Raw genomic sequence first — 23,311 nt, 5'->3', positions numbered from 1 at the left:
GATGCTTCGTGTGGAACAATTTATACAGTTAATAATGGGAAAAAGTATGCACCAATTTCAATTTGCTCAAAATCTTGAATTATTTATTTCAAACTGATTTATGGTCCTAAATATAGGTATCATTTCAGAGCATTACTTTATTCAAGGCACATTAAATTGATCTTTGATTGTATCATAACAGGTGAGTACAGTAAATACTGCATATCATTATTCTACTTTAAAGTACTGAATATTATGTATTTCTTCATTTTCATGTGGGTTTTGGGTATAGTTGTCTATCATTGTTAATGATGACTTAAAAACAATGGTACATTTTCATGTACAAAGAAGTACTTGACACTACTATTTAGTGCAGACAAGTCATGTAATGTACAATATAGTTAATACTCTGAACTGACTGAACAGAACTCTAGTGGATTTTGGGCCATCTGTGGACCCATCTCTGCTCTAATCAGTCTAATCCATCTTTGCCTTCTCTCCACCCTGAGATACAATTGCCTTTTTAACATCATCAAGAGTTTAGTACTCTATTCAACTCTATAACTCACGACATTTTCTATGATGCTTGGTTACATCAAAAGAAAATGGCATATGCTGTTGTTTTAAATGCATGACATGTAATATACTGCAAAGTGCACATATGATACCACATATATTTTCTTTCAGAATGCCAAAATTTATTGTTCTTTACTTCTTTGTTTTTATCAAGTACAACTACTTAACTGAATCTTAAAATACATTCTAATGGTACTGTGGAAGGCCTATTATATATACTGTATCTTTCACATGAGAAGTAAGGGTTTTATGGGTATGTTTCTGGTATTTGTATTTCTTTTTCAGGAGGGGGGTGTTTGGTACTTAAACCCTACAAATAGAGAGGATTACCCATGCTTATCAATATCTTCCAACAAGTGCTGGATGAATTACACTGGAAAACTCTACCAGAAAGAAGGGTTATGGTGGCTTGTGTAGTTACAAACAAGGCATTTGATAAGGTTCCTAGATATATATGGTAAAGAAAAAAAATCAGACAGATATTCACAACAGCAACATGTGGTTAACCATCTTCTTCATGGATAGACAGTGCAGAGTAACTCAAAATAAACCAAATATGTGGGACTATAACTCTGTACAATGGAGTCCCACAAGAAGCAATAACCTCACTTTAGCTATCTAATCTCTTCACAAAATTAACCTCCTGGCTCCAGATCAAGAACATAACACCAAAGCACTTACCTACACTGATGACCTGACGACAATTGAAAAGGATGAGAAACAAAGAGCTTTTAAGTGTTACAAGCAGCTGTATCTATATGTTATCTTCTATTCCAGTGCAGCTCCTTTTTCATCTTTAATGGCTTCATCTTGTCTTTCCATACTTACAAACTTGAAACACACTTAAATAAAACTTATGTAATAGGCAACTGAATAACAAGGGTTCGTTCTTACCATTGTTTTTAAGGTGTCTTGTCAGGTATGAAAGAGGAAGAGGAGAGTGTTTGTAGAGGCTTTCTGCTGTTCGAACTGCAGTGCAAAGGGTATCAAACCAAGACCACTCTACAACTGCAAACACAATAACAATACTCGTTATTAGTCAAAACTATGGACAAAAATGCATTAAAGTATAAAATTAATCTAATAATTACCATACAATCATAAAAATTATTGAGTCCAGGTGAATAGAGAGTGACTGGAGGAAGGTTGTACTGTATTTGATTGAAAGTAATTAGTGCTTCTGTCCTGGGAGACAAAATTGTGCAAAAGAGGTGGAACCATAGAGGTTGTAAAGAAAGGTAATCACTTTTCACTTACTATCCCTCCTTTGTAATTTATGCATACACATACATGATTGTCCAGTGTCCTGCCCTAGACATTAACCTTATGCCTTCCACTATTGGACACTATCATCACCTCACTCTTGGGAATGTTAACTTTCAACTTTCACCTCCAAAATACTATACCAAACCCACTCATCATCCTCTGTATCCACCACTCTGTCCTTACAGAACAATATCATCTGTAAATACCAGATTGTACATCATTTATTCTTGACCATTATTCTCCACCTTAACAGCCCCCTTCACCACCACTTGTAACTCTTAGTGCACTTCTCTTTTACTCTATATCTATCCATATACCAAAAGGTCTCTTTCCCTTGTAAGGGAAGTTTCTGACCAAGGCATGCCCCCACCTCTATTCATCCCACATCCATCCAATAACATCCATTTGTTTTCCCTTTCATCTTAGCTCCTTGTGGACAACAGGCCATCCATTGTCCACTCCCTCCTCCACTGCCTGGATCTCTATATATTTTCATAAATCAAACTACCCGATACCACAATGACATGACACATAAGCCTCAAACAAACATTCACCTTGAAACCTAATTTCTTTGCTCCCATTCTCACACAAGCTTCATAACCTTCTTAAGAAGTCTCTGCTGCCTCTAAATAATTCCTTTTACAATCATAACACACAAAAATGTATTCAAATATATAGTATGTTCCCTGACATGTCACCTGGCTCTGGGTTTGTGAAATGTGCAGGAGCTGATTGGAGGCACAAGACCTGGTCTAACCCAAGTAAAAGACCAAGTGCAGCCAAGTGTTGTAAGTAGCGGCTGTGAACCGTTGCTCACCACTCATTACTGCAAAAAATATTAAAGTTATATAGAAATCACTTCCTAAATGTGCACTGCAACAAACATAGAATGTAAATTTATCTTTAAAGAAGAAAAGAGAAAAAAATCATCAAAATGATTAAATTATGTCATAGCTATGATGGTACAATATTCTGTAAATCATACAAAATGGAATGACTTAATTCACGGCCCAACCGTTCCACTGAGGGCACTCAGGTGAAACATGGCATGTACTGTATTTCATCAAATCCTTTATGCAGGCTGGTCTTCCAACAAGTGTTGTTGTGTCATTAGGAGAGTTTTTTCCAAATATTATGACAAAAAAAAAAAAAAAAAATCCCAATGACACAAAAACAATATATATATATATATATATAGATATATATATATATAGATGTATATATAGATATATATATAGATTATATATATATATAGATATATATCAGACAATCTCCATGACAGTTGCACGGAGGATTCAAACCCACTGCTTCTGGGCCCAAGAGAGGCTCCATAACACCCACCTTAGACCACTCGACCACTAACGATAAAAACCAGATGAACTCATAACCTATCTGGTTACCGAGATTGGGGAGGGCGCTAACTGCTCACCCATATAACCCACATTTCATCATATGGCCAATCGCACTCGTGGGAGGGGTAAAGACCGGAATGAATCTCTTTCACGCTTATCGCCATCGTAACTATATGAGAATTTCGCTAGTAAACAGCGACATCAATCAGACAATCTCCATGACAGTTGTGCAGAGGATTCGAACTCGCTGCCTCTGGACCCAAGAGAGACTCCATACCACCCGCCTTAGACCAATCGACCACAGATGATAAAAACCATATGAACTCATAATCTATCTGGTTACCGAGATTGAGGAGGGCGCTAACTGCTCCCCCATATAACCCCCATTTCACAATATGGCCAATCGCACTCGTGGGAGGGGTAAGGACTGGAATGAATCTCTCTCACGCTTATCACCATCGCAACTATATGGAGATTGTCTGATTGATGTCGCTGTTTACTAGCGAATTTCTCATATATTTATGATGGCGATAAGCGTGAAAGGGATTCGTTCCGGTCCTTACCCCTCTGTCCTCTCCCATCCTTCCTCAACAGACAATCCCCTCTTCCCCAAAGCCCCATTTACCCCATCCATCAATCTCATCCTAGGTCGACCCTCATGTTAACTTTAACTCCTTCCACACCTCTTTTACTAGTCTTTCTTCACTCATTCTTTCCATCTGTCCAAACCATCCTGATACAATTTTATCAACCCTATCTCCCAACTCCCTTTCCACCCCTGTTCTCCTCACCTCCTATTTCTCACTCTATCCAGCCTAACCCCTATCATACTTATCAGGCACCTCATCTCAATAGCATTCAAACTCCTTCTCTCTTCCTCTCTTCCATGTTTCTGCCCCATACAGTGCTGTCGGCACAATCACTCCATACAATCTCCTCTTAGCATTCATTCCCAAATGTCTATTTCTCATCACACTTTTTAATCCTTCAAGGCATTTACTTGCTTCTCTTAATCTACATTCTACTTCCACCTTCACTCCACCCTTTCCCACCACATTTCCACCTAAGTACCTAATGTTATCCACTTCCTCCACTCTCTCTCCCTTAATGTTCACTTCCAGTCTACTGCCACTCTCTCAATATTCATTCCTAAGTTTAATATATGTTTGTCATCTGATTGTTTTATTTTTTTATTTTTTCCATCTTTTTCAGGCTTTGTCTCTTCTGTCTTTAGCCTCTCTGTACCTTTTGCTATACCAACACTTTATATAAATCTCTTTTTGCTTCTTCTTACTATCATTTCTTCCCAGATTATATCCTTTGCATTAAAGTCACCACCCTTTTTCAGTGACTCATTTAGAACATTCACTGTGTCTTCCAGTAATTTAGAAAGATCACTATCAGACCGAGCCTGTGTTTTTGGTGGCCCATATACTACTACAAATTTCTACTTTTCATATTTCTATTTACAACTTTAATCATAATTAATTCCACATTATATTTGCCTTCATTTATCTTTGTCACATTTAAACCCTTTTTGGTCAATATCATGACACCTCCTCCCTGTTTATATGTTCTATTTTTTGCCCAGTTGTTGTATAGACTTTGTCCCATTATACTTGTTGATAGAGAGCCTTTCAGTTTTGTCTCCACAATTCCCATAATGTCAGGTTTCTCTATTTCGAGATAGTTGTTTAATTAATTAATTCCAGTGATCATACCGTCAATATATATATATATATATATATATAGATATATATATATATATATATATATATATATATATACAGTATATACTGTATATATATATGATGATATGATCTAATGTCACAAAGTTCCCCTATCAGGAGATTATGATGTTGTCCCTTAGAGAGGACTTTGTAGCATGGAATTTAATGAATTATGCCCTTGATTCAACTTTTGAACCACCATCCCCTCAACCTTTGTCACAAGTAACGATGCCTTATCCCACTCAACCAGTGAGTTTCCTATGTACATACCTATAAGTATATATATGTATATAAACACATACGTATATATATATATATATACACACACAAATATACATAAAACAACTGTTCACATCTTAATATAATAAATCATACTCCTATACCTGTGGCTTTTTCATGGTTGTACTGAGACAGAAGAAGGGCAGGTAGGTGTGACAAAAGAGCCCTAAGGCACGGTGCTTGGTGCAGGCCCAACATTCCCCAGGAATGGAGAATTTCACGACAGAGGGCTAATACTCTCAGCTTAAAGAACTTGTCATCCGTAAAGTGAGCTAACACAACATTCTGAAAGAAAAATATTTTATTATTTTCTTTTGTAAAAGTATATACATAGTACCCTATGATTATAGCTCATTCTCTCTGCTTGTATAATGGTAAGCTATCAGATTGTATTTACTTAGTACTAAAATGTGCTAATGATGGTGTCAAAAAGTTAAGTGTGAAGAGAAGAAAAGGCAGTATAAATTAAAATGAAGACATGAGGCTGGTGATGGCAGAAAAAAGAGGTATGCATATGTGGAATGGTAGCAAAGAAGATGAGGTAGCATATGAAAGGGGGGTGGAAGTAAAAGAAAAGGAGAGGGAGGCCAAGAAGAAAGATGATATAACATGGGGTAGGTGTTTGTTTAATGATTTTAATTAAAAAAATAAAAAGATGTCTCTTTCAGAAAACCTGCAGCTTTCAGGTAACCAGCAAAGACCTCCAGGTGAGCCCAAAGATCACTCAGGGAAGAAATACTGTATTGTTGTCTCAGGATTATTAGTGTTAGACATTGTAGTATGAGACGTTCTGTATAGTGATTGCATTTATGGCAGTTTGTATCTGTGGTGAAGCCTATTTTGTGTTGGATGTGGATGGTGTCCTAAATGTAAGAGTGCAAATGTGGCTCTTATCAGATGTGGGATGGTTTTTTTTGTGCAACTTATGTCTGGGGATATTGGTGGAGTATTGAATTTGGTGGTCTGTCTTAAAAAGCTCATTTAGTAATGTGAGTGTGTGTGTTTTTGTGTGGATGTTTTGTGTGGTACATAAGAACATAAGAATCAAGATGACTGCAAGAGACCATAATACCTACACTAGACACTTCCCATCCATAAAGTTGTCTAACCTTTTCTTACTACAACCAATAGTTTCAGCACTCACTACATGGTTACCAAGTCCATTCCATTTATTGACAACTCTATTAGTAAACCAGTTCTTGCCTATCTTAAATCTAAATTTGTCCAATTTAAATACATTACTATGACTTCTGCTCTGTTGTCTTAATTTGATGACCTTGTTTGCATCTCCCTTGTTAAACCCCATGATCCACTTTAACACCTCTATTAGATTACCCAGAACTCTGTGTCCTTCCAGAGAATGTAAATTAAAGTGTCTAAGCCTGTCCTCATAAGATAAATTTCTGACCCCATTTTGGTCATTCTCCTATGTTCTAATTCCAATGATGTGATATCCATTCTATAGGACAGAGACCAAAAATGTATTTCATAGACAAAAATGGGTCTAACTAATGCATTTTTATTCATAATTGTCCAAGCAATGGAACCTATTGCTCTGTTAGCTCTATTTCTGGCACTAATGCACTGTTTCCTGGTTTTAAGGTCAGGACTCACTAACACTCCCGAGTCTCTCTTGCGCTCAGTTTCCTCTAAAAAGGTGTGATCTAAGCTATACCCATTTTCTGGGTTGTGTAAACCTACATTTAACAAACATTTGTTACAAAATTTACTTAAACCTCTAAATCTTCATTTTGCATTTCTTCAGCCCAGCTAACTCTACTCAGAGCATCAGCTATATGCATATCTTTGCTTTTCTTACATCGTACTTAGAGTGAATATTTCTGAAGTCTTAGAAGCATTCTCTGTAACCTTGGAGGGGCTGAAGACAGGGATTTCTTAAAAATACTCTCTAAGGGTTTATGGTCAGTTTCTACAATTACCTCACTTCTGCCATACAGATAAGAATGAAATTTTCTGTTCCAAAAACTATAGCTAGCAGCTCTTTCTCTATTTGGATGTAAATTCCCTGAGTCTTGGTTAGGGACATGGCAGCATAGGCAATATGGTGATCTTCTTGTAAAAGACATGCCCCTACAGCATACCCAAAGGCATCATCAGGCAAAGTGACTGGTTTATAAACATCATATTATCTCAAAACTGGTGCTCCACTGACCATGTTTTTAAGTTTTTGAAAACATGTCTCTTAAGCTCCTTCCTACTTGAAATATTTTCCCTTCTCCAGCAAACTTCTCAGAGGTTCATTAATATCAGACCTATTTGGAATAAACTTTCCTAAGTAATTAATCATTCCCAGAAATCTTAGTAGCTCTTGCTTATCTTGAGGGGCTGGAAACTCCTTAATGGGTTTTACCTTCTTGGGGTCTAGTCTTAACCCATCAGCTGTTAATATATGACCAAGGTACTCTACCTGCTTGGTTTTAGGCTTTACCCTGCATGGATTTAACTTTAGATTTCTTTCCTAGCATCTTTTAAGAACTTTTTCAAGCCTTTCGTCATGTTGAACTTCAGAAACTACCATACACCAATATACCATCCATTATCATTTCCACTTCCTCAAGATCATCAAACAGTTCATGCATGTACCTCTGATAAATTTCTGGAGCAGGACTAATACCAAAAGGAAGGCATAAGTACCTATACCTACCAAAACAAGTGTTAAATATGAGTAGTTTGGAAGACTCTTTATCTAATTTTATTTGCCAAAAACCCATTGTAACATCTAATACAGAAAACACTTTGGCATCAGTAAGCCTTGTTGACACTTCTTCAATAGTAGGTAGGGAATAGTGTTGCCTCTTTAAAGCCTTATTTAAGTCTCTAGGATCTAGACATATTTCTAATTTACTTCCTTTATCTACAATGACCATACTGTTAACCCAATCTGTTGGACCACTTTCTCTGATAATCACACCTTTCCTTTCCATATCCTCTAATTTGCATTTCAATCTATCTCTTGAGGGTAAAGGAACTTTACGTGGAGGATGAGCCACTGGTCTAATATTTGGATCCACCTCTAAATGTAATTCACTCTCTAAACATCCTAGTCCATCAAACACATCCTTGTATTTACATAGTACTTTGTCATTGGCTACCTCCAATATGGTCTCTGATTTAGCCACATTCAAGAATTTTACAACTCCTAAAAGTTTACAAGTACCTCTACTTAATAGTGGAATACAATTCATGTCAACAATATAGAAAGTGAGCTGATATCTTTTACAGTTATGCAAGCATATTATTTGACATTTACCAAGAGGCTTAATTTTATCTCCAGTGAAAGCAACAAATATTTTTTTTTTTGTGTGTGTTTCAGTTCAGGCTTTTCATTCAACTTGTCATAAATCCTTTTGGGTAGAACACTCACTTCAGCTCCTGAATCCAACTGATATCAAATTTATTTGGCCTGAAGGAGAAGAGTAAGGCAACTCTTGATCAAGTTCTCTTGCTGTTGCCTTGAATACCAATTTTCTTTTATTCACAACTTGTAAATTTCCTACTGCTTTCTCATAACACTCCTCTGAGTCTACATCTGACGACAAAATTTGTTAATTTGATGTACATTGTTTTTCTTTCCTAGATTGGTGGAACTGTTGCACTTATAAAGTGTCCAATCCTACCACACTTTTGACACTTTTTGTTGTTAGCTGGGCAATTATTCCTTTCAAAACCATTGGAAGAAGTGGATAGCCTTAGATACTTGGGTGTGAATGTGGCAGGAAAGATATGACTGGAGGTGGAAGTAAAATGTAGGTTGAGAGAAGCAAGTAAATGCCTTGGGGGATTAAAAAATGTAATGAGAAATAGACATTTGGGAATAAATGCTAAGAGGAGAATGTATGAAGGAGTGATTGTATCAACAGCACTGTATGGGGGCAGAAACATGGAATGTACGAGAGAAAGATTTTAAACATGTTTGAGATGAAATTATGAAAAGTATGGTAGGGGTTACTAGGCTAGATAGAGTGAGAAATGAGGAGGTAAGAGAGCAAGGGTGGAAAGGTAGTTGGGAGACAGGATTGATGAAAGAGTATTGGGATGATTTGGATACATAGAATGAGTGAAGAAAGATTAGTAAAAGAGGTGTGGAAAGCAGAGGTGGAGGGAGTGAACTTGAGGGGGCAACCAAGGATGAGATGGATGGATGGGGTAAAGGGGCATTGGGAAAGAGGGGAATGTCTGTTGAGGAAGGAAGAGAGAAGACAGAAGATAGGGGTGAGTGGAGAATGGTTGTGTATGGATGATGCTGTGATGCATGGAAGGGAGTGGGTGGGGGGGGGTAAGGGAGTATGTGTGAATGATATTTTGACACAGCCTGAAGGGATTTCTCCCCATCTCTTTTTCTGCATGAGGGGATGGAGAGGGGGGTCACATTAATTAAAGCAGCCTTGCTGTGGATGTGCTGTGTCTTTATTGGTCCTGACCCAGGGCAGTGGGCAAGATGCAGGGATGACCCATCATCCAGGAGGAGCCAAGAAAAGAGGGAGGGGGGATGAATGACAGTGTATTATGTGAGGATGAAATGGGTGGGAGTGGATTTTGTGCCTCTGTTTTTGGCTACCTTCCTTCTAAGGGGTAAAAAGCCATTGGTATACGAATGTTTGTATGTACTATGACCTCTTTTTGATCTTTTATGCAACACCAACAGGATTGCTCTCTCCAATTTTTATATTCCTTTTTCTGACCTAAGTATCATTATCATGTTTTGCCTCACATGTCTTCTCTCACATATCACTTAAGCTCAAGATCATATTGGTTACCTTTTGGATTTTCTCTATATTTCTTATATTTCTCTTTAGGTGTGGTGTCCACACTACTACTCTTTGTATTAGTATGGAATTGTTTGTATGTACTATGACCTCTTGTTGATCTTTTATCCAATACCAGCAGGATTGCTCTCTCCAATTGTTATATTCCTTTTTCTGACCTAAGTACCATTATCATGTTTTGCCTATCTACTTTCACTCCCAATGTAAAAAGTTCCAGTTTTATATCTTCTCTCACATATCACTTAAGCTCAGGATCATATTGGTTACCTTTTGTATTTTCTCTATATCTTTCTTTAGGTGTGGTGACCACACCACTGTTCTTTGTATTAGTATGGGATTGTTTCTATATCACCTGCTAAAAGTTGTATGGAGAGGAAAGCAGTCGCTGATTGTCAGCTGTATGCATGTGAAAAAATTACAAAATACAGCTGTAGTTAACATAAAGAGATTTTGGGCCCAGTCCAAAGACTGTGTCAGTCCCTCAAGACTGGAGGGGGTTGACTGATTTTCAAAATGGGCAACTTTCCTGTCCATTTTGCAGAACCATCATATGCAGTTATCCATCACTGGTTCCTAGTGTGTATGACATACACAAGTACAATATCCTTAATATAAAGTAAAATTCAAAATCATACTGGAAGGAATTCACATGGTGAAAGTTGTACAATGACACTAGAGAAACTTAGGAAAAACTATACTTATGTAATTTATAATTATCTAATTATTATAAACAGGTTTATAGTAAAAATTATATACCCATGATAAGGATTAATATAATAGTCATTATTATTTAGGGTTAATACCTGAGACCTGGAGTAGCAGATGGCCAAGCCATAACCGGCTGTCCACACAAGACCCGTGACACCACCTGATCCAACTACTGTCTGCAACAATGTCCCATTTTGGAGAGACCAAACATTTACTACTCTGTTCACACTCTTCTGACAACCTAGAATGATAAATAAAAATACATTAAAACTGAATGTAGTGCTTATTTTTCACTTAGTACTTATCATAAGGACACTAAATATCTGCTAAAAAGAAAACAGTAAAGATATAAAATTCAATTGATACTATCACTATGGGTTTTGTACAGTATATACACTTAGGTAAATTAGGTAAACGCAGTCAAGCACTATTTCTGTCATGCATATGAGTCATATAAAAAAATATTGAGCCATCTTTTGGTTCTCATTAGAAAAATCATTTACATGTAACACTGGGCCTGTTCAGAGGACCAAGTCCCAACCCCTCAAATCTATACACTTCTGGGTGCAGGTGGTCATTTGTGAATTGCTCTGGATCATGGACTGGAGGATTCTTCTTCTCTGGGAATACTGTGATTTTAGGCGTCCATCCTACTTCCATTGCCTTGAATCTCCCACCTAAAGGCACATCTCTCTGACATCAGCAATTATATACATACATACATATACCAAAAAGGCCTTTTCCCCTTATAAAGGGGGTGGCACAGGCAAGGCATACACCCACCTTTCATTCAACCCATACCCATCCATCATCCATTTGTTGTCCCTTTTTATCTTAGCTAGTTGCAGATGATGGGTCACCCCTGTCTTCCACCCAGAACCAATGCACCAAGAAAGGGTACCTCCACAGCAAGGCCTGAGAGCTAAAGCTATTTTACCCCTACCATTTCATTACACAATGACCCTCCTAACTCATCCACTCCTGAAATTACTGAGCAGACAAAAAGAAATTACTTCAGGCTAAGTCAATTTATCATCCATTCACACCTATCTCTTGCCCTCTCCTTTCCCTGCCTAACAGACATTCCTCTTATAACCATGGCCCCCTATACATTATCCATCCATCCCATTCTTCCCCTCAAGTTCACTCCACCTCTGCTTTTCAATATTTTTGCTAGTCTTTTTTTCACTCATTCTTTCTATTTGCACAAACTATTCCAGTATTCTTTGATAAACCCTAACTACCAGTTCTCTTTCCACACAGACTATCTACCTCACCTTCTTATTTCTTTTTCTATCCATTCTTGTAAGACCCAGAAATATCTACCTCCCCAAGTCAATATGGCTTCAAGAAGGACCTCTCTACCAGCAATCTGCTTACAAACATCACACAAGTGTTATCCTGCTATGAAGTTGGTTAGCCACTTCTCATCATTGTTATGGATATCTGGCATGATATCTTTTGATGGTGTGTCTGGGACCTTGTCAAAATTTTGTCAAAACCAGGAGAGAACAGAATATCAATGGAAAAGTCCCATGTGCCTCCTGACCACAAATGTGCTAATCTCTCCCATCTCCACAATGAGGTGCAGCTCATGAACTTGCTCTATCCTTTATATCACTTCCTTCCAACCTATATCCCTTTCTTTTATTTCTGTTTCCTCACCCAAGAAGGTTAGTAGTCTGGTGCTTGTCCTCCCACACTTTCTCCTTGTAGCCAGAGACAGAGAAACCAACTCAGGCCTATACATATGTCCAATATGCGCAAAACCTATAAGCTTCTCACACACATCTATCAAATGCAACACATGCCACCCAAGGATATACTTCACATGTACTACATTTACCAACACCAACTAATACACAAAGAACTGGGTCTGCACCCATCACATACCAATACACACCCAGAAACAATCTATTTCATTTCCAACATAAAACCAATATACATATAGAACTAATACAGGAAACTAATACACAAAGGTGGACTTATAACACTAATACACAACAACATACCCTTAAAAAAAAAAAAAAAAAAAAAAAAAAAACATTAACATTAATATAGTGTGGGTATGGGAGACAGAGATATATATCACGTTTTTGTAGTTAGGCAGATATTCCAGAAGTTTTTAGCAAGGGATAATGATGTCTTTTGGACTTTCATGGATTTGGAGAAGGCATATGACAGGGTTAAAGGAAACATGTAGAATATGTTGTGGATGTGTGAGATGGGGAATTCTACTGAGGGCTGGTGAGGGTGGTAGAGCATGTGTGGGGATTGAGAGTGAAGTGAATGGGTAATTTGAGGTGAAGGTGGGGTTGCACCAGGTTTGTGCAGTGTCATTTTGGTTGTTCATCATGTATTTGGGATGGGTGATAGAGGAAGTGAATAGAAAAGTGCTTGGCAGGAGTTTGGAGTTGGTGGCTAAGAGTTGAACGAGTTGGGAGGTGGGCAAGTTGCTGTTTCTTGATGATGATGCACTTGTGGCTGAGTCTGAAGGACTACATTAGCATGACTATATTCAGGTCACCATCTAGCTTTAGAAATATACCAATACAGAATAGGCTTAGTCACAGAAACAAACTACCCAGGTGCAATCATCACATAGATGACACCTCAACACCATTCTACTCTTCCTTGAGTGACTTGCGAGCCAATCAGGTGGCTGTTGCCAGTTACCCAGGAGATGTGGGTCTTCTGCAAGAAAAACCTATGGCAGTGGATTGATTGATCATATGTTATTCCCACTTTATTTTTTCTTAGTTTCACTTTTTTTTTATTCTTTCCATTCCTTCCTTCATTTCTTCTTCTTCATTTTCACTTTCACTGGTAAAAGATAATGGTCTGATATATGACTTCATGCCCCTGTCAACTATTGTTCCATAACTACTTGATCAAATCACACTTGCATCTTAACTGCCATGTTTTCATGTATATTGCAAACAAATTTATAGAAAACATTTTCAGCACATGCTATAGCTGCAGGGTAATAAACACATGGTAATTCAAGACTTTCTACCCCAAATGTGCAAGAGCAACTGTTTTGAATTACTGCACATCTTTCAGCATACAACTTACCTGTGGCTAACATTAAACCAGACCAAGAAACTGCTAATGATGTCACAGCACTGTTATGACCCTTCAGCTGATACAAGCACTGTGGGGTTTTTGCATCTTCTGCCTTGCTTTCTGAAGACTCCCTGCATAGAGAAAATTAATATTACAATCTAATTCAACTCTCATTCTTGGTGAGCACACCAATGACTGAAAACATATTACCACCTGTATGGAAATAAACTATCCTACTGGGATTCAAACCCTCGCCTGAGTGCCTTGCTTCTTATAAGACGAAAACCGTACTGTCACACCACCATGACCCTTCAAAACGGAACGACATAGTTTTGATGGGTCATGGTGGCGTGACGGTATGGTCTTCATCTTATAAGAAGCAAACAGCTCAGGTGAAAGCTACACATTATGCTATGCCATACCTTTCATTCTCCTCTGAAGTGGCAGTGTGTAACTGGGGCACTGACCACACAGTTACCAATCCATCTTCATGTCCAACAATAAGCATGTGAATGCATTCCTTCTCATTTATCCAACCTGAAAGGTTTCCAAAAACTGGGTCATTAACAAGTGGTGAAAATGGATTCTGTTCAATCATCTATTATAAGTACTATTGACCCTCAATTTGCTGGACCCTGTTTTCCAGTGCAGTATTCCAGAAACTGGATAAAATCTGGGAAATAAACAAAAATCTTTAAAGTTGAAGAAAAAATCAAAATAGCCCACTTGAGAAGGCTACCTTGATTTTTGAAGGAGAGCAGCAACAAAACTTTATGAAAAGGAATCAATCAATGATTCTGCTGCACCAGATCTGAAAAACATAGCTTCCCACACAGAGTGATAGATACTTGGAACAAATTAGACAAAGAAACAGTGTGTGCAAACACTATCCTGGTACAAATTAGACAAAGAAACAGTGTGTGCAAACACTATTCCAGATTTTAAGAAAAACTTGATGCTGAGAGATACAAAGATGTCACCACGAGCATAGCTCAATTCTCGTATAATACAACTAGGTAAATAAGACCCAGAGCTCCCAGGTAACTAGGAATAACCATCAGATGCCATAGGTCACACAGGAAAGAAATTGTGTTTTTGTTTAGGGAATGTTAGTGTGGAGCAGTGCGTGATGAGATATTCAGTGTCTTCTGCATGATACTTGCATCAAGGGCATTTTGATGGGTTATGATCATCAAGCCTTCTACGTAGATGAGTGCTTTGGTTTTACATTCTGGATCTGTGGTTGGGAGATCACTTGTTAAAAGGTTAAAGAGCACAGGCAAGAGTATTGCTCCTTCTAGAAATCCACTGTATAGACTCTTTGCCCCCAGAAACTTGGTTATTCTGGGTTACTCTGCACTGTCTACTTGTTCAGAAGTTAATTAGCCATTTTTTGTCATTGTTGTGGATATATTTCTTTATCACCTTTTTTGATAGTATATGTCCAGAAACTTTATCAAATGCCTTATCTATGATATGTCTATAGCTAAGATAACTGTTCTTTCTGGTGGAGGTTTCTTGTTGAAATCATCAACTTCATGCACCAACTGGCAATTAGTGAAATATCTGATAGGTGTCCCATTGCACACCAGTTGTTTTGATGTTTGCCTTGTGTTCATGTTGCTTTATATACAGCTCTTTTTCAGTGGATATTTACCATAATTTTCATTTTGATGCGCTGACAATGACTTCTAAATGACAAATTGCATTTGACTACATGATAATAGCTTGAGTTGATTAAAAAGATTGAAGCAGGTGTGTCAGTAGCAAGTATATGTGGTTGTTATAGAATTGAAATACAAATACTTTTTTAGACATATGAAGAATCCAGGAAAAGTTACATTGTTTACCATGCATATATTTTTTTTACAATATCATATTATCATTTACATGTTATAATTTTATATAATGAAGTGAAATGTCTTAAATATTTATTATTTCTGACATGTCCAACAATTTGGATTTGTGTATTTGAGTATTTTTTATAAACTTTCCCCTTCTAGTCCAATAAATAAAGGATGAACCTTACTTTGATTCTAGATTATGATTTCTTCTACAATCTGTGAATATTGCACCACATTCCTTTTTCAATTGTACTACAAGTTCATTTTTTATGTATCTTTCTCACAGAACAGGTTGTCACTTTAATCTATACATGTAAGTATATAATCTAATTATAGTAATTAGATAACAAGGTGATATAGACTAGGTTGGAATCATACATGAATTTTATTACAGTTATTGGGGTATAAGAGGCAATACACTGAGCATTTTTCCTTTCCTGTAAACTACAACTAAGTAAACACTTTTATGACTCATTCTCCCACACACAAATATTTCTGTTTGTTTGATAACCTAATTAAGTGTCTTTATAGCTTCATTCACTCCATTCATCTACCTTTTCTTTGATCTACCTTTGCATTAGTAAAAGAGGTGTGGAAGGCAGATGTGGATGAGTGAACATGAGGTGACGACCTAGGATGAGGTGGATGTATGGGGGTTTTGGGAAATAGGGGAATGTCGGTTGGGGAAGGACGGGAGTGGACAGACGGCTGGGGTGAATGGAGAATGGTTATATATGGATGATGTTGTGAATGCATGAGGTGGAATGGGCAGGGGGATGGGGGGTGAGGTAGTATGTGTGAGCAAAATTTGACGCAGCCCGAAGGGATTTCTCCCCGTCCTCTCATTTTATGCAATGGGGGGACGGAGAAGGGGGGTCGCCGATTTAATGAAGCGCCCTTGCTGTGGATGTGCTGTGTCTTTCGACACTGCTTCTGACCCAGGGCAGTGGACAAGGTGCAGGTATGAGCCGTCATTCAGGAGGTGCTAAGATAAGAGGGAGGGTGGAGGGGTGTGAAGTGTATTCAGGGATGGAATGGGTGGGAATGAATTTATGCCTTTTTCTTTTTGGCTACCCCCCTTGTAAGGGGGAAAAAGCCTTGGTATATGTATGTATGTATGTATGTACCTTTGCATTTACTCTCAACATCATATTCATAAATCCCTCAAGAATATCTGCTCTAAACCATTTTCATAACACAACCAAACCACCTAAGGGCCTGTTCTACTCTTTCACCCAATCCATCTATACTGTTGTTCTTTCACCAATTCTACTGTTCTATATTTTGTCATATTTCATATCTCTGGGACCAATAATGAATGCCTGTGAAAAGTGGTCTTGGAAGATGAAAGTCAGAGAGAATTATCTTCCTGTCACTCATCTTCAAAACTTATCAACAATCTCACATCCTAGCTCTATAGGTCTGTACTTCTTCTGTACTTCCATTCTCTGGACCTGACCCATGATTTCTATCAACTTCAACTGCATTTGCTCAACTGCTTCACATCAGAAGAGCTACATACATACATACATATACCAAGGCTTTTTCCCCCTTACAAGGGGGGTAGCCAAAAAGAAAAAGGCATAAAATCATTCCCACCCATTCCATCCCTCAATACACTCCACCCAACCTCTTATCTTAGCACCTCCTGAATGACGGCTCATACCTGCACCTTGTCCACTGCCCTGGGTCAGAAGCAGTGTCGCAAGACACAGCACATCCACAGCAAGGCCGCTTCATTAAATCGGCGAACCCCCCTCTCCGTCCCCCCATTGCATAAAATGAGAGGACGGGGAGAAATCCCTTCGGGCTGCGTCAAATTTTGCTCACACATACTACCTCACCCCCCCATCCACCCGCCCATTCCACCTCATGCAATCACATCATCATCCATATACAACCATTCTCCATTCACCCCTGTCTTCTGTCCTCTCCCATCCTTCCTCAACAGACATTCCCCTCTTCCCCAAAGCCCCCTTCACCCCATCCATCCACCTCATCCTAGGACGTCCCCTCATGTTCACTCCCTCCACATCTGCCTTCCACACCTCTTTTACTAGTCTTTCTTCACTCATTCTTTCCATGTGTCCAAACCATCCTAATATTCTTTCATCAACCCTATCTCCCAGCTCCTTTTCCACCCCTGTTCTCCTCCTCACCTCCTCATTTCTCACTCTATCTAGCCTAGTAACCCCCATCATACTTCTCAGACACCTCATCTCAAACACATTCAAACTCCTTCTCTCTTCTTCTCTTATGAAGAGCTAACAAATGATAACTACTCCCCTACTCCTACTACTGTTAGCTTGTGACAATAATAAGGTTAAACACATATGAAACAGATTATAGTCTATGTTCCTTCCCCAGAGAGATCAATGGGATTGTTCCCAGCCACTGTGAGGTTGCAGGTTTCCTGCTGGTAAACTTGAAGCAACTATTATCATCATTATTTCATATTTCTACAAAATGCCCTCAAACATCTTGTTTCCATTGCCTCCACACAACTTACCTCTTTTATAATTATCACACAAACCTCACTCCTATATATACCAGTTAGCACAGCTATTGCTTCCTTCCTCAACAGACATTCCCCTCTTCCCCAAAGCCCCCTTCACCCTATCCATCCACCTCATCCTAGGACGTCCCCTAGGATGAGGTATATATATACTTTTATATTTTTATGAATAACATACCACTCAATTGGTAGAGTAATCTGTTATTCACCTAATATTTTTTTTCAAATCCCATGCCTCTATCTACTTGTCTTCCTATATATGTCTATACAAAGTTTCTTGACTAATTAATTGTTGACAAAAAAAATCCTAATATAACTAGTTTCCTATAGCCATTAACATTTTCAAGAAAATAGTTACCTGAAAAAAAAATTCACGTAAGCACAGTAATACAATTTTCTTATATATACAACTTACTTGAAACTTCTGACCATGTAAGTGAAGTTGGGGAGGATTTATAGTCAAGGGTATGAGAAGGTTGCCAACCACTGCTGGATGAATTCCACACTTTAGTTCCTTCACTGCCACAGGTTGCTAAAAGGGTACTGTTGCAGCTCCATTCTAAGTTCTGGACTGGTCCCTGCATCAAACACCATTGATAATTAGTATGTACATACATATACCAAAGGCTTGTTCCCCTTTATAAGGGATGTAGCCAAAAAACAAAGGCATAAAATCCACTACCACCCATTCCATCCTCTACATACTCCACTCCCGTCCACCCCCCACCCCCCCGCGTATATTGGCTCCTGGATGACAGGTCATCCCTGCATCTTGTCCACTGCCCTGGTCAGAAGCAGCGGCACAAGATACAGCACATCCATGCAAAGCCGCTTCATTAAATCAGCAACCCCCCCTCTCCGTCTCCTCATGCAGAAATGAAGATGGGGAGAAATCCCGGGCTGCATCAATTTATTTTTCACACATACTCCCTTAGCCCCCATCCCCCACCCACTCCCCCTCATGCATCACAGCATCATCCATAAACAACCATTCTCCATTCACCCCTATCTTCTGTCTTCTCCCATCCTTCCTCAACAGCCATTCCCCTCTTTCCCAATACCCCTTTTAACTGATCCATCCATCTCATCCTTGGTCACCCCCTTATGTTCACTTCTTCCACCTCTGCCTTCCACACCTCTTTTACTAATCTTTCATTACTCATTATTTCCATGTGTCCAAACCATCCCATGGTTTCAGATGGAAATGTTCTTGCGTGATTAACTTACTCGAATTCTACAACACAAGTTATCTCGAATTATGACAAAAGAAACAATATAGATTTAATATATTTAGACTTTGCATAAGCTTTGGATACCGTCCCCCACGAAAGACTACTTACTAAATTAGCTTCACACTGAATAAATGGTAGCCTATTAAGTTGGACCAGTAATTGGTTGAATGATTGAAAACAGAGTTGTTTTAAATTGAAAAACTTCTGGATGGAAAAATGTTACAAGTGGAGTTCCTCAGGGTTCTGTTCTTGGGCCACTTCTATTCATAGTATATATAAATGATATAGACCATGGACTAAAATCTACTGTTTCCAAATTTGCTGATGATACAAAACTGTGTGGAATGGCAAATGATCACTTAAACCAATTAGATATTCAAGAAGATTTAGATAAATTACAGCAATGGTCTGAAAAGTGGCTAATGAAATTTAACTCATTGTTCATTTCCTTTATCTATACATTTTTGTAATTTTCACTATTTGCCAGCTTTGCTACTTTTGAAAGTACTTCTTCAGCTATCATTTGAGACCTTAGTTTGATTTTTAGTGGCCTATACTATTTTTCTCTAGAGTACTGTTGCATCCTATGCACTTCTTCAATCTCTTTATGCAATTCCTGTCTTTCCTCTTGAATCTCTTTCAGAATTGCCTTTGCAATTTCTTTCTCTTCTTTTTCTCTTTGGTATTTGTATACATTGTGTTTTTCTTTAATGCCATAAACTACAATGCACTTTTTTATCCACTGTATCTCTTACCCAGTTTTCCTTTTCCTTAATTACTTTAATTACCATTTCTTTAGCATTTTCCTCTATCTGCTGTTGTACCATTTCTTTAAATGTTATTTTCTCATTTTCTTGTTCTAGCTTCCATTGATTTTTTATTTCTAGGAGATCCATCCCCTTAATTGTATCTCCAACTCTTTCAGTCCCTGCTTGTGTTTGTTCTTTGACCTCTTTTTTTCAGTGCTTCATTTTTTTATCTTCATTTTTCATTCTTTCGTTATCACTTCTGATCATATTTCATTTTTTAGATCATTAAGCTCTCTGTTCATCTCTTCATTAGGTTTTTGTAGATAGCTTATCTCTCTGTGCATTGCTCTATAATCACCTTTCAAATCTATTAGTTCTTCTATCAAGTTGTTAATATCCCAATTTCTTAGTACATTGTTATACCTAGTTTCTCTTTCTACATCTAAACCTTTATCTATTCATCCTCTTTCTCTTGAGTTGATATCCGGATTTCTTAATACATTATTATACCTAGTTTCTCTTTCTACATCTAAACCTTTATCTAATAATCCTCTTTCTTTTTGAGTTGATATTTCAAATCTATTAGTTCCTCCATCAAGTCGTTAATATCCTGATTTAGTACATTGTTATACCTAGTTTCTCTTTCTACATATAGACCTTTATATAATAATACTCTTGCTCTTTGAGTTGACTTTGGGTTATTCAAACAAGATTTTTTCAGTATCACCCCCAGTGGTGACTCAACTCTGCTCATGTGCAATCCTCTCTTTGCTGGTTCATTTTTCTTTTTTTCTTCTTCTCCATCCTCCAGTTTGTGTGTTTAACACACTATATCAAACTGGATACTTATTTACCATAGTGGTCACCCGAAAAACACAAATGCTTCTCTTTGGTAAACACAGTTTCTTTGTCATTGATTCAAAGTGGTAGGGAGAGCAGAGCAGTTGGTGGTTGTCAGCTTCCCATGTGTGAAGAAATGTAACAAATACAGTTGGAGTTGATAAGGAGAGATCTTGAACCCAGTTTGGAGACTGAGTTCCAACCCTTCAGGGCCCTCTTAATAGAGGTGAGTGGGTTGATGAGTTTTGAAAATGAGCAGATTAATTTTGCAGAACCACCATATGTAGGTACCCAGCATTGGTCCCCTAATGAACTACTGTGTAGGGATCTATACTGACTGCACTGTCTTGGAAAAATTAGAGCTGAATTTACTTACCTGATGACAGGGTAATGTGACACTCTCTATGTTTTCACTTATGTGGCAAACCCTGACTATGCCATCACTGTAGCCTATAGCCATTGGTTTATCATAGTCTAACCAGGCCACCTTACAAACATACACTGAAACAGTACATAAATACATCTTCATCAGAACACAGTTAGAATAAATGAAATATAAGATTTAAATACAAGATGATAGAACAAAACTTCCTACCATACAATGAATCTCACATTATTCAGTTTATTTTACATTATTCAGTAAAAAAAATCAAGAAACAAAATGTTACCATCTTGTCTTCCGGCATGAAGCAGAGGCACTACAGAGAAGCCTCCAGTAAGATTAATTACTGTCACTCCTCCATCACCATGGCCCAAAAGAATACACTTGATTTTATCACTAGGGCCCTGACTTGGAGCCGTCAAAGCAGTAATGGTTGATCTACTCTGCCATATCTGTGTCTCCCCACCTGCAATCCGTACAAATCAGTTTCAAATAAAAGTGTCAGTTCAAGATGAGAGGAAGGAGGAGGGTGGAGGGGAGTGGAATATGTAGGGGATGGAATGGGTGGGAGTGGTTTCTATGCCTTTTTCTTTTTGGCTACCCCCCATGTAAGGGGGAAAAAGCCTTAAGTGTATGTATTTACCTAGTTGTATTTTCCGGGAAGGGGAGCTACGCTCATGGTGACCTATTTTTATATCTCGCAAGATCAAGTTTGTTCTTAAATTCTTGTACTGTGTTTGAACACACTATTTTTTTGTCCATTTTGTTCCATATATCTATCACTCTGTGTGGGAAGTTGTTATTTTTCCGGTCTCTTCTGTAGTTGTCCTTTCTAATTTTCACTGCATGTCCTCTTGTTTTTCCTCTGTCCCACTTTTATAAGTCCTCTCTATCAAGGCGTTCTTTTCTTTTCATAATTCTGTAGATGGTTAGTAGGTCCCCTCATTCTCTTCTTTGTGTGTATTTACCTAGTTGTATTTTACGGAAAGGGGAGCTATGCTCGTGGTGTCCCATCTTCATATCTCATTTTATCTTGCCTGTTTTTAAATTTGTGTATCGTTTTTGCACACACCACATTTTCATCTAACTTGTTCCAAACGTCTATTATCCTGTGGGGAAAGCTGTTCTTTTTCAGGTCTTTTCTATGTTTGTTTGTTTTTTCTGTGTCCTCTTATATCTCTACTTGGTGACCATTTTTGTTGCTGCATACTCCAGTCTTGGTCTTATCAAAGTGACTAGTATTTTCTTCACCATTTCGTCATCCAGTTATGTAAATGCCACTTTGTTTTTTCATTGTCCCATTACAGTTAATCATTCCTACCTAGTTTGCAATTCCATCTGGAACGTGTTGTTTTCTGACATCAAGCTTTTTATTTGGTCTCTGATTTCCTTCTGTGTCACAGTTATCTCTTTCATTAGGGGGTGTCTTTTTCTCTGTATTTTCTCACAGTTTTGTTAATTTTCAATTGTAAATACTGATTTGAAATGTTTGTTCAAATTTTCAGCCATTTCCACATGTTCTGTATATTCATAATTCCCTTGGCGCAGTCCTTCTGTTTCTTGTTTGTCTTTTAGTTTACCATTTACATACCTGTAAAATAGCTTAGGTTGTTCATTGCATTTTTCTATTATGTCCCTTTCATAGATTCTCTTTTCATCTCTGCATATTTTACATAGTCATTTCTTAGTTTGATATATATTTGCCACTTTTTTTTTTTTTAATCTTTTCCCAGCTTTGTCTCTTCTATCTTTAGCCTCACTATATTTTTTGTTGTACCAACACTTAATATATACCCTTTCTTGCTTCTGTTTTGGTACATATTTGTTTATTCCCTCATTGTAAATTTCTTTTAATATGTTCCATTTCTCTTCCATCTTTGTTTTCTTCATTTAAGAAGGTTTCCCAATTTGCATTTTGAAATAATTTTCTGAGTTTCTCAAAATATGTTTTGTTGTAGTGAGCCCTCCTTATATGGTAATTCTTTATCCGGTAAATTCACAGTTAT

The 23,311-nt window shown here is 37.8% G+C and overlaps 1 pseudogene; it reads right to left on the bottom strand.

The window, feature by feature from the left end:
• The window catches only part of LOC143019798 (putative E3 ubiquitin-protein ligase HERC1), a 245,512-nt pseudogene that overhangs the window by 5,291 nt on the left and 216,910 nt on the right, over positions 1-23,311 (bottom strand).

Source organism: Oratosquilla oratoria, chromosome 38 (assembly GCF_046742065.1).
Source record: "Oratosquilla oratoria isolate Oo_2021 chromosome 38, ASM4674206v1, whole genome shotgun sequence".
Taxonomy (NCBI): domain Eukaryota; kingdom Metazoa; phylum Arthropoda; class Malacostraca; order Stomatopoda; family Squillidae; genus Oratosquilla; species Oratosquilla oratoria.
Note: the sequence above shows the minus strand (reverse complement) of the source record. Positions and strands in the feature narration are given on the sequence as shown.